This window comes from Elephantulus edwardii, unplaced genomic scaffold (genome assembly GCF_000299155.1).
Source record: "Elephantulus edwardii isolate Elephantulus edwardi_28Jun2011 unplaced genomic scaffold, EleEdw1.0 scaffold00014, whole genome shotgun sequence".
In the NCBI taxonomy this organism is placed as follows: domain Eukaryota; kingdom Metazoa; phylum Chordata; class Mammalia; order Macroscelidea; family Macroscelididae; genus Elephantulus; species Elephantulus edwardii.
In genome coordinates, this window is record NW_006399764.1 from 831707 (window position 1) to 841951 (window position 10245).

Below are 10245 nucleotides of genomic sequence, written 5' to 3' on the forward strand. Positions count from 1 at the left end.
AGAGTATTGAGGGTACCGTGGACTGCTAGGAAAACAAACAGGTTCATTCTGGAAAGGGTTAAACCGGGTCGCTCCTTGGAGGCAAAGATTCTCAGCCTTTTTCTGACATACTTTGGACATGTTGTAAGGAGGGACAGGTCCTTGGAGAGGGACATCATGCTTTGGAGGGTGGAGGGACGGTGCAGAAGGAGAAGACCCTCTATGAGGTGGATTGCTTCAGTGACTGGGGTAATTGGGATGGGTGTGTCAGAGCTAGTGAGATGGGCACAGGATAGAGCAGGGTTTAGGGCTGTTGTACATAGGGTTGCTATGAGTCGCAAGTGACTCGACAGCAAGTAACAACAACAATAAGAACATGATTGCTTGATGTAAGGAGTAAGTACTTTCTGGTGTTATTGGTCACCTTATGGGCCCATCTTTGAAAGCTGAGCAAAAGTGATAAATTTCCTTCCAAGTTCCAAAGGTGCCTGAGGTTCATAGTCTTGGAGGGGCTCAGGAGTGGTACACCACTCTATGTTAGAACAGTGGGTGTCATCATTGCTTTTTTACAAGACATTTCACAGCAGTGTGTTGTTGTCTTCAAATTTGAAATAATCCAAAAATCATTTTCACAGTAAATATGGGTAAATACATGTTATATTCATTCAAGGGAATAATATGTGGCATGAAAAGAAATGAGTTGGTGCTACACATGGTAGCCCTGTTGAAGCTCACAGACTTAATGTTGGAAGAACACAATCACACTCATATGTGCTTGATTACACGTTGCCTACTCAAGGTTTTCCAGTTCAAATCCACGGGTTGTTCTTCAGAAGGAGAATGGGCAATCTCCTCCCATGTAATTCACAGCCTCCCACAAATCCGCTGGAGGATCACCTGAACTTGGTCCTTTGAGCCTACTTAGACATTGGAAATGGCTTTAGTAAACATTACAGCTCATGAAACTCTGTGGAGCAGTCCTGCTTTGTAATGCATGGTGTCAGAGGTTAGACTCAAGTGCATAGCAGAGAATTTGAATTTTGTTATTTACGAGGCGTTCAAAAGCTGACAAAGTTGATATATGTTTACAGAAGTCATAAAAATACTTATTTCTGAAGGAATTGTTAATGACTTGAATGCTGAAGATGATTAATGTCTTGGGTTCTGATAAACTATTTTTTGATCTGCCTAATAATTTCAGGAATATGTTCACTTTATGTATCTCCTACAATTCTATACAAAATTTTAAAAACTAGTTTATGGATGACAGGTGACATAATTTATTTTTAAGTCTTAAAGGAAATGTCAAATCTAAAGTGAAGATTCATAGTGAATAAGTGATTTGCCTCTAGTTTTGTTTTTAAATAAAATATAATAAATGCCTTTGAATGTAAGACAAAAAATAGATTAAGGTGTATATTCAAGTTACAATTAAAATCTGAAGATTAACCACCTATGCACAATATAAATCAGGTAAGATAGTTTTGTTATTTGAAGGAAAATACTGTAGGCATGATGAACTCTGAGACGTCAAAAGGGATTATATGTCTAGATTTAAATCTCTGAAATATATATGTGGAGTGAGACTTTTTTCTTATTCCAAATTGAAAGGTGAGCATGTTTAATATTTGTTTTAAATATAAAGTACATCCATATTTTTTACAAAATTACACTTAAAATATAGATGAATACACTCATGTTTATAATGATACTTTAACCTGGACATTTAGTAAACGCTTTTCCTTTATGTGTTTTGTGAGCAGTGAATGGAGTGACAAAATCTTTTTCTCCCCTAGAACAGAAGCAGTATCCTTTGCTCTGTCTTTCCAGAACAACTCAAATGCTTAGTTTTTGCGTAAAGGGATTTGTTGGGGTTCACCCCCCCATTCAAACTGTCCCTAAAGGATTTGACTATTTCACCATGATACAAGGTTGACTTATACTTTGGCAAAAGCTCATGCATAAGTGATAGTAAAGTTGATGATAGTAAAGTTGAAAATAATGATAAATATCAGATATTTTACCAAAGTGTTCATTAAAGTGGTAAAGTTACACATTGTTGTTGTTAAGTGCCATCAAGTCGCAGGCGACTCACAGCGACCCTATGAAGAGAGTCCTCAATGTTTGGGTGCCTTTCATCCTCTCTCCAGGTTCATAGGGTTTCTGGAGGCAAGTTATTATGGAAGTGAACACCACTCCTCCTTCCAAAGAGTTACACATAGTGCAGAGAAATGATGAAGGGAGACTTTTTTGTTTGTTCCTTTCAAGGAAAATATCAAGTTTCTCATAGTAGTCTATGACAATATTTTGCAACTGATGAAAATAATATTTCAGTGATTTATGACTATAAGAAGCTATAATTGTGGAATGCCTTTGGGTCTAGCACGACTTATAGCGACCCTGTGAACAAAAGGCCTAAGGCCTGAAGCCTTTCTATAAATAACGACATTCATCAAAGTTCATAGAATTTCCGGAAGCATGTTGTTTAGGAAGTGGGTGCCACTCCTGCTTCCACGTCTATTTATATCTGAATAAGAACTTGAGAGAGAAAGAGAGGGTTGAAGGGGAGAGAAAGAGATTGAACATCTAAAAACTGCTTATCACATGCAAGGAACATTGTTGTTGTTGTTATATGCTGTTGAGTCGCTTGTGACTTATAGCGACCCTATGTACAACAGCCCTAAACCTTGCTCTATCCTGTGCCAATCTCAGTCTCTGACACACCCATCCCAATCACCTCAGTCACTGAATCAATCCACCTCATAGAGGATCTTCCCCTCCTGCGCCGTCCCTCCACCCTCCCAAGCATGATGTCCCTCTCCAAGGACCGGTCCCTCCTTACAACATGTCCAAAGTATGTTAGATGGAGCCTCAGAATCCTTGCCTCCAAGGAGCCGCCTGGTTTAACCCTTTCCAGGATGAATCTGTTTTCTTAGCAGTCCATTGTACATTAATAGTCTTCTCCATCACCACAGCTCAAAGGCATCAATTTTCCTTCTATGCTCCCTAGTCATTGTCCACATTATGGTACCCCGAGCCTGCCTGTTGTGGATATACAGCACATTATAGTATTCCACAGAGGAAATGAAGTTGTTAGGTGCCATCGAGGCCATCACGATGAGTACGACTCACAGCACACCTGTAAAAAGATCTGAACCCTGTTCTATCCTGTGCCATCCTCATACTTCTTGAAACACAAAGCCCATTGCAGCAGTCACTGCATTTGTCCACCCACTTGAGGGTCTTTCTCTCCTTTGCCAACCCTCTATCTTCCCTAGCTTCATGTCCTTTTTCAAGGTAAGGCAAAACCTTGCCACCAAAGAGCACTCTGGCTGCACCTTCTCCTAGACATATATTTTCTTTTGGCCATCCATAGAACATTTAGTGCTATTCTCCAATACCACAGCTCATTTCTCCTGTCATCCGTATTCACTATCCAGCTCTCAGACACACGGCAGGTAATTGGAAAGACTATGGCCTAAATCAGATGCAACTTAGTCCTCAAACTGACATCATTACTCCTCAATAATTTGGATAGATCCCTAACTGCAGATTTTCCCAGTGCAGTGCGTCTCCTTATTTCCTGACTGCTGGTACCAAGGGTATTAATTGTGGATCCAAGCAAGATGACGTTTCAATCTCTTCTCTTATCAATCAGGATGCTGCCTATCAGTCCAGTGGTAAGAATCTTTGTTTTCTTGACATCGCAATGTAATCCATACTGAAGGCTACGTTCCTTGATCTTCTGCAACAAGTGCTTCAGGTCCTCCTCACTTTCAGCAAGCAAGGTTGTGTCATCTGCTTAATGCAGGTTACTGATGAGTCTCCTTCCAATCCTGCTGCCGTGTTCCACTTCATTGAGTCCAGCTTCCCGGATAACTTGTTCAGCATGCAGATTAAATAGGAATGGAGAGAGACTATAACCCTGACACACTCCCTTCTTAATTTTAAATCATGCAGTGTTCCCCTGCTCTGTTTGCACAACAGCCTTCAGGTCTAGGTCTAGGTCTAGGTCTAGGTCTAGGTCTAGGTCTAGGTTGTTATGTGCCATCGAGTCGCTTGGGACTCATAGCGACCCTATGTACAACAGGCCCTAAACCCTGTTCTATCCTGTGCCAATTGCACTGCCTCTGACACACCCATCCCGATTACCCCAGTCACTTAATCAATCCACCTCATAGAGGGTCTTCCCCTCCTGCGCTGTCCCTCCACCCTCCCAAGCATGATGTCCCTCTCCAAGTACTTGTCCCTCCTAACAACATGTCCAAAGTATGTTAGACAAAGCCCCAGAATACTTGCCTCCAAGGAGTAGCCTGGTTTAACCCTCTCTAGGATGAATCTGTTTGTTTTCTTGGCAGTCCATGGTATTCTCAATACTCTTTTCCAGCACCATAGCTCAAAGGCGTCTATTCTCCTTCTGTCCTCCCTAGTCATTGTCCAACTCTCTGATGTATAACAAGTGATTGCGAAGACCATGGCCTGTATCAGGCGCACCTTAGTCTGCAGAGAGATGCTGTTGCTCTTGAGTACTTTAGAGTATAGGTAACGGAGTATTTTTTAATAACTCACTAAGGGAAGTAAGCATGGGTTGATTTGTTCTTACTTACTAAACCGTTGTGAACAGTTTCTCCTTTTTTTCACCACGTCAGTGATTCTGCTTCTAGGTATGACTGATAATCTGAATCTTTCCCAATCCTATGGCATTTTCCTAAAGCAGCAAAGCCTTTTTTAAAATTTATAATCTCTAGCAGGAATGGAGTATCTAGTAAATAAGGTAAACTCAAGCTAAATTGTGTTTGCCTACTAATCTGTAGTGAATAATCTGTAGTGAATAATTCACCTCTGTGATGCGTGGATTTTTTTGTTGTTAATAATTAATAAGTAAACACAAGTAAACCACACTTACCTTGCTTATTAAGTAATTCATCCCGGGAAAGGACTATGGTTATTTTGGTTTTCATTGTCTTTTATATATATGCACACATCTAGGATATAAATAATGTTTAATACCTATTAGTTAAATAAATTGATTTATATAATATAAAAATGATCTATTTTTTCAGATAAATTAATAAATAAAGTATATTTGTAATGGATAAAATACCTTATACTGTTTCTTCTCCATTTAACTCCTGGAGTTAGAATTTTGGCAGTTAGAAGAGGTACATATCATCAAGTTTAAATTTCCCATTGCCTAGATAAGGCATTGGGGACTCAGAAGACGCCAGTGGTACCTAACCTATCCCATGGCAAATAACTGTGTAATTCAGTAAATGCTATTTATGCATGAGGATCCCACTTGAAGTCTTGTTGGAGGCAAAGAAAATTGTAATAAGTTTCTGAATTATAGCATGACACTTGTTTCATAGAATGTGGTGTACAGACGGAACAAATTAACCTTTATGTGTTCAAAATGTGGCACAGCATCAAGCCTTAGTAACAGTGTTTTACAGCAGACAAAAGTTTTAGGATATAAATATTTCTCCAGTCACATAGCTCAGAGCTTTCATGTATAATCTGTTTTCATTAGTTCCTGCTGAACTCTGTCAGTTATCATAGGCACCTCCATTCCAGGTGCTTTTCAATGTCTTGGCTGATATTTTAATTGCACGTTATTTAAATTTCCCTAATTCTATGGTTGTATTCGTAAATGTCTTCTAAAATGCATCATTGTCACTACAGAGTTTTAAAGCAACTAGGCAAAAGTGGGATTGCTTCCACAAAACACTGGGCCACTCAACATTATAATACTTGGGACAAGTTTACTGAGGCAAGGGGTTGTCTATCTTCTGTCATTTGATGGAACATTACCAAATCTCACCAACCTAAGGTGCCATGAATTAAACTGTGCACCCCAAAGTATATGTCAACTTGGCTACACCATGAGATTCTTAATATAATTATATGTTGTAAACTCTAACCTTTATTATATTAACGAGGCAGGATTAGACACAGTTATATAATGATATAATCATTCTCCATCATGTAAGCTGAGATATTATAAGTCAATCACTTAGAATGGGATTATGGTCAAATTAGGCTGTTATCAAGAAAACAAATATTCTCACCACAGGGCCAATTGGTAGCATCATGATAGCTGAAGAAGAGATTGAGATTGTTAACAGCTTCAGCTTGCTTGATTCCACAGTCAACACTCTTGGGGCCAGCAGCGAGGAAGAAAAAAGACAATTGCGTAGGGAAAATGTGCTATCAGGGACCTCTCCAGAGTACTGAAGAGCAATGATGTTAGTCTGGATACTAAGGTGCACCTGATCCAAACCATGGTCTTTACAATTACTGGCTATGTATCAGAGAGCTCGACAATGATTAAGAAGAAAATGATAGAAGAAGAATTGATACTTTTGAAATGTGGTATGGAGAAGAATGTTGAACATACTGTGGACTACTAAGAGAACAAACAGGTCTGTCCTGGAGAGGGTGAAACCACATTGCTTATTTGAGGCAAGTATTTTGAAGGGCGGTCTGGCATAGTTAGGGCATGCCAGGTGGGGCCAATACTTGGAGAGGGACATCATACTTCAAAAGGGGGAGGGACAGTGCAAGAGAAGACCCTGGATGAAATGAATCAGTAATTCAGACTGAATCAGTAATGGGAGTAGGTGTGTCATAGACAATGAAATTGGCTCAGTATAGAGCAGGGCTCAGAGTTTTTGTACATAGTGTTACTATGAGTCACAAGTGACTCGATGGTGGATAACTACAATCACAACACCAACATCAACACCTTGCCATCATTGAACTGTGATTCATAGTGACTCTATGAACAATGAATCTCAACATTGCTGTCTTGTGCCATCCTTGCCTTCTCCAACATACTTGAATCCATACTTACATTTACCTTGTCAATCCATCTTGTTGAGGATCTTCCTCTCTCATGCTGATCTTCAACATTTTCAAGCATAATGTCCTTCTCTAAGGACTGGCCTCTTATAACAATATTCCCAAAGTATGTGAGACAAATATTAACCATCTGTGCCTCTAAGGAGCACCCTGGTTACACTTTCTCTGAGACTGACTTGTTTGTTCTTTTGGAACTCCATGGGATAGTCAGTGTTCTTTTCCAACACCACAACTCAAAGTCATCATTTTTTTTCTATCATCTTTATACATTGTCCAGCTTTCAGATGTGCATCAAGTAATCGAGAAGTCTATGGCTTGGATCAGGAGCACCTTAGCTTTTAAACTTATATTATTGCCTTTAATACTTTGGAGAGGTCCCTCACAGCAGAGTTTTGCAATGCGACATGCCTTTTGTTTTCTTGGTTGCTGATACCAAGGTTGTTGATTATGGATCTGAGTAAGATCAATCGTTGACAACTTCTATCTTTTCTCCATCTATCATGATGTCAATCCAGTGGTTAGGAATTTAATTTCTTGGTGTTGAGTTGTAATCCATACTGAAGGCTGTAATCTTTGATCTTTTGTAGCAAGTGTTTCAAGTCCTCACTTTCAGCAAGCAAGGTTGTATCATCTGTATAACACAGGTTTTTGACAAGTCTTCCTCTGATCCTGATGCCACATTCTTCATCATAGAAATACTGATTTAAGGGGCGTTTCCCTGTGATATAACCCACATCACCTTTTGCCTTGAGATAGGTAAAAGGGGAGAGAAGCAAGCAGAGAAAGAGGACCTCAGTACCACTAAGAAGGAAGACAATTAGTGGAGAATATCTTTAGACCAAGGTCCCTATGCTTGAAGCCTCCTTGATACAGGAGAAGCGTATGGAGCTCTCCAAGGAATGCTGATGTACAGATGCTGAAGAAAGCGAAGACTTTCCTCCTGAAGGTCTTGAATTTGGACTTCTAGTGTCCTAGATTTAAGAGAATACGTTTCTATTTGTTAGTGTCTTCCTCTTGTGATCCCTTTTATGGCAGCACTAGATAACCAAGGCACATGGCATCTGTCCTCTTGAAATTCCCTACATCTACAGATGCATCACGTCTTGTTCTACTTACTCTCAATCACTGAGGTCAAATGACAATGTCAAAACCCACACATCCTCATATCCTTGAAGTAAGGTAGTGCAATACTTCCTTCACCCTATCTTGTCTGAGCTCTTGCTCACATGCCCTCACCTTGCCATACCATCTCTTGGCACATTGAGATTCTACAGGTCCAGCCACTTGCACTTGCCCTCAGTTCTTCTCCCTCTTTTCTATTACAACTTAGCAAGTATAGCAGCATTTAGGTTTACTAAAGTATGAGGGAAAAATACTAATAATAGTTCCAGTTTGGGCGTTGTTGGTTGGAGGGGTTTTTTTCCCCCCGACTCTGCGTATTTTCAGAACAAAATTTCTGAAAGTCCTGGAATCTGGAATGAATTCTATTGGTTGGAATTACTGATACAAATGATCCTAAAATAACTTTATAAGTGCAGCTTGTTAAGTGCACTTAATTGCATTTTTTAGATTTTATAGACAAGCAATAGCTCTTAATTAAGGTAATTTTGCTGAGATGAAGGGAGTTCAATAGTAAGATGTCAGATGAAACATCATAATAAGTTTGTGTACCAGTTCGTAACAAACCAGACCACATCATTTCCTTGTTTGTGATCTGGCACAGGCAGCCCACAGCAAGAAATCCCAACTACTTAAACTAATGTTGAAGACTGTTCTTGACTTGTCGCCTCAGAGTAGTTAATCAAACTAATCTATTTTGTTTTTAAATCTCTAACTCATTCACTCATTGCTGTTGATTCAGCACTGACTCATAACTGACCCTACATTGGGTTGCCAATGCTGTAAATCACAGGAGAAGATATTGCCCGTGTTTCTCCCTCAGAACCACTAGTGGACTTGAACTACCATTGTTGTTGTTATTAAGTGCCGTCAAGTCCTAAATGACTCATAGTGACCCTATGAACAAAAGACCTGAACACTTGTATAACTTTCATCGTTTCTCCAAGTTCATAGAGTTTCTGGAGGCAAGCTATTTTGGAAGTGGATGTGACTCCTGCTCCCAAGCTTGTTTTAATCAGGAAGCTCCACCAAACACTGTCTACCAAGGGTAACCCTTATCACATTTGGCATATCAGTGTCACAGTGTTCAGCTTCACAGCAACCACAAGTTACTTCTGTACAGTAAATGGACAGACCACTTTTATACCACTTAAAAGATTGTTTAACCAAAAACTATTAAAACCAGGCCTGAGGGCCACATATTAAAATCACCCACCTTTGGCTTGGTAGTATAACTTTCTTTCCACTAGGCCAACAGAGGTTTTGTTGTTGTTAAGTTCTCTTGAGTCACAGATGACTTATAAAGACCTTGTGAATGAAAGACACTTGTATTAACTTTCATCATTTCTCCAAGTTCATAGAGTTTACAGAGGCAAGTTCTCACCAGAACCAGAAATCAAAACCTCTGTAGAGTCAGGCTGCTTCAGAATACTCCCCACCTGGATTCCAGGCCCAGGCTGCTGAATAACTGCCTTTTTAAATTGAACTACTATAGAGGTACAGTTTTTTTCCGGCCAGCAGTGCAGCACATTATAGTCTGTATCACTAGAACTATCTCGCTTTTTAATGTATTAGGTGGAGTCAGATGTGATTCCTAATGACCCTGTGAACAACAGATCTGAACTCTTTCTAATCTTGTGCTGTCCTTATTCTCTCTAACACACTTAAGCCTATTGCTGCAGTCACTGTATCAACCGATCTCATTGAGGGTCTTTTTATTTTTTGTTGACACTTCATCTTTCCAAACACATCTCTTTCCAAGGAATATTCCCTCATAACAACACGCCCAAAATGTGTGAGATGAAGCTTTGCCATTCTTGTTTCCAAGAAATACCCAGGCTTACTTTGTTCAAGAGATATTTGTTTGTTCTTTTGGCAGTCCATGTGATATTAATACTCCAACACTACAACTTGAAGATATTGATACTTTTACTGTTTCCTTATTCATTATCCCTCTCTCAATACACCTTATATATTTTAGGTCCTGGTGGCAAGAAGCTGCACTGCAATCTCAAAGGCACCTCATTCAAGGCCGTTAGCTGCTCCATGGAATAAGGATGGGTAATTTCCTCCCATCTGATTAGCTCCTCTCAAAACCCATTGGAGGATTTTTGACAAGGAGATGAAATCAGTGAAGTGGGGGAACGACAGCCTTTTTAACAAATGGTGTTGGCAAAATTGGAAAAATATCTGCAAAAGACTCAAGCAAGACCCACACCTCACTCCATACACAAAAACCAACTCAAGGTGGATCATGGACCTAGGACTAAAACCAAGGACTATAAA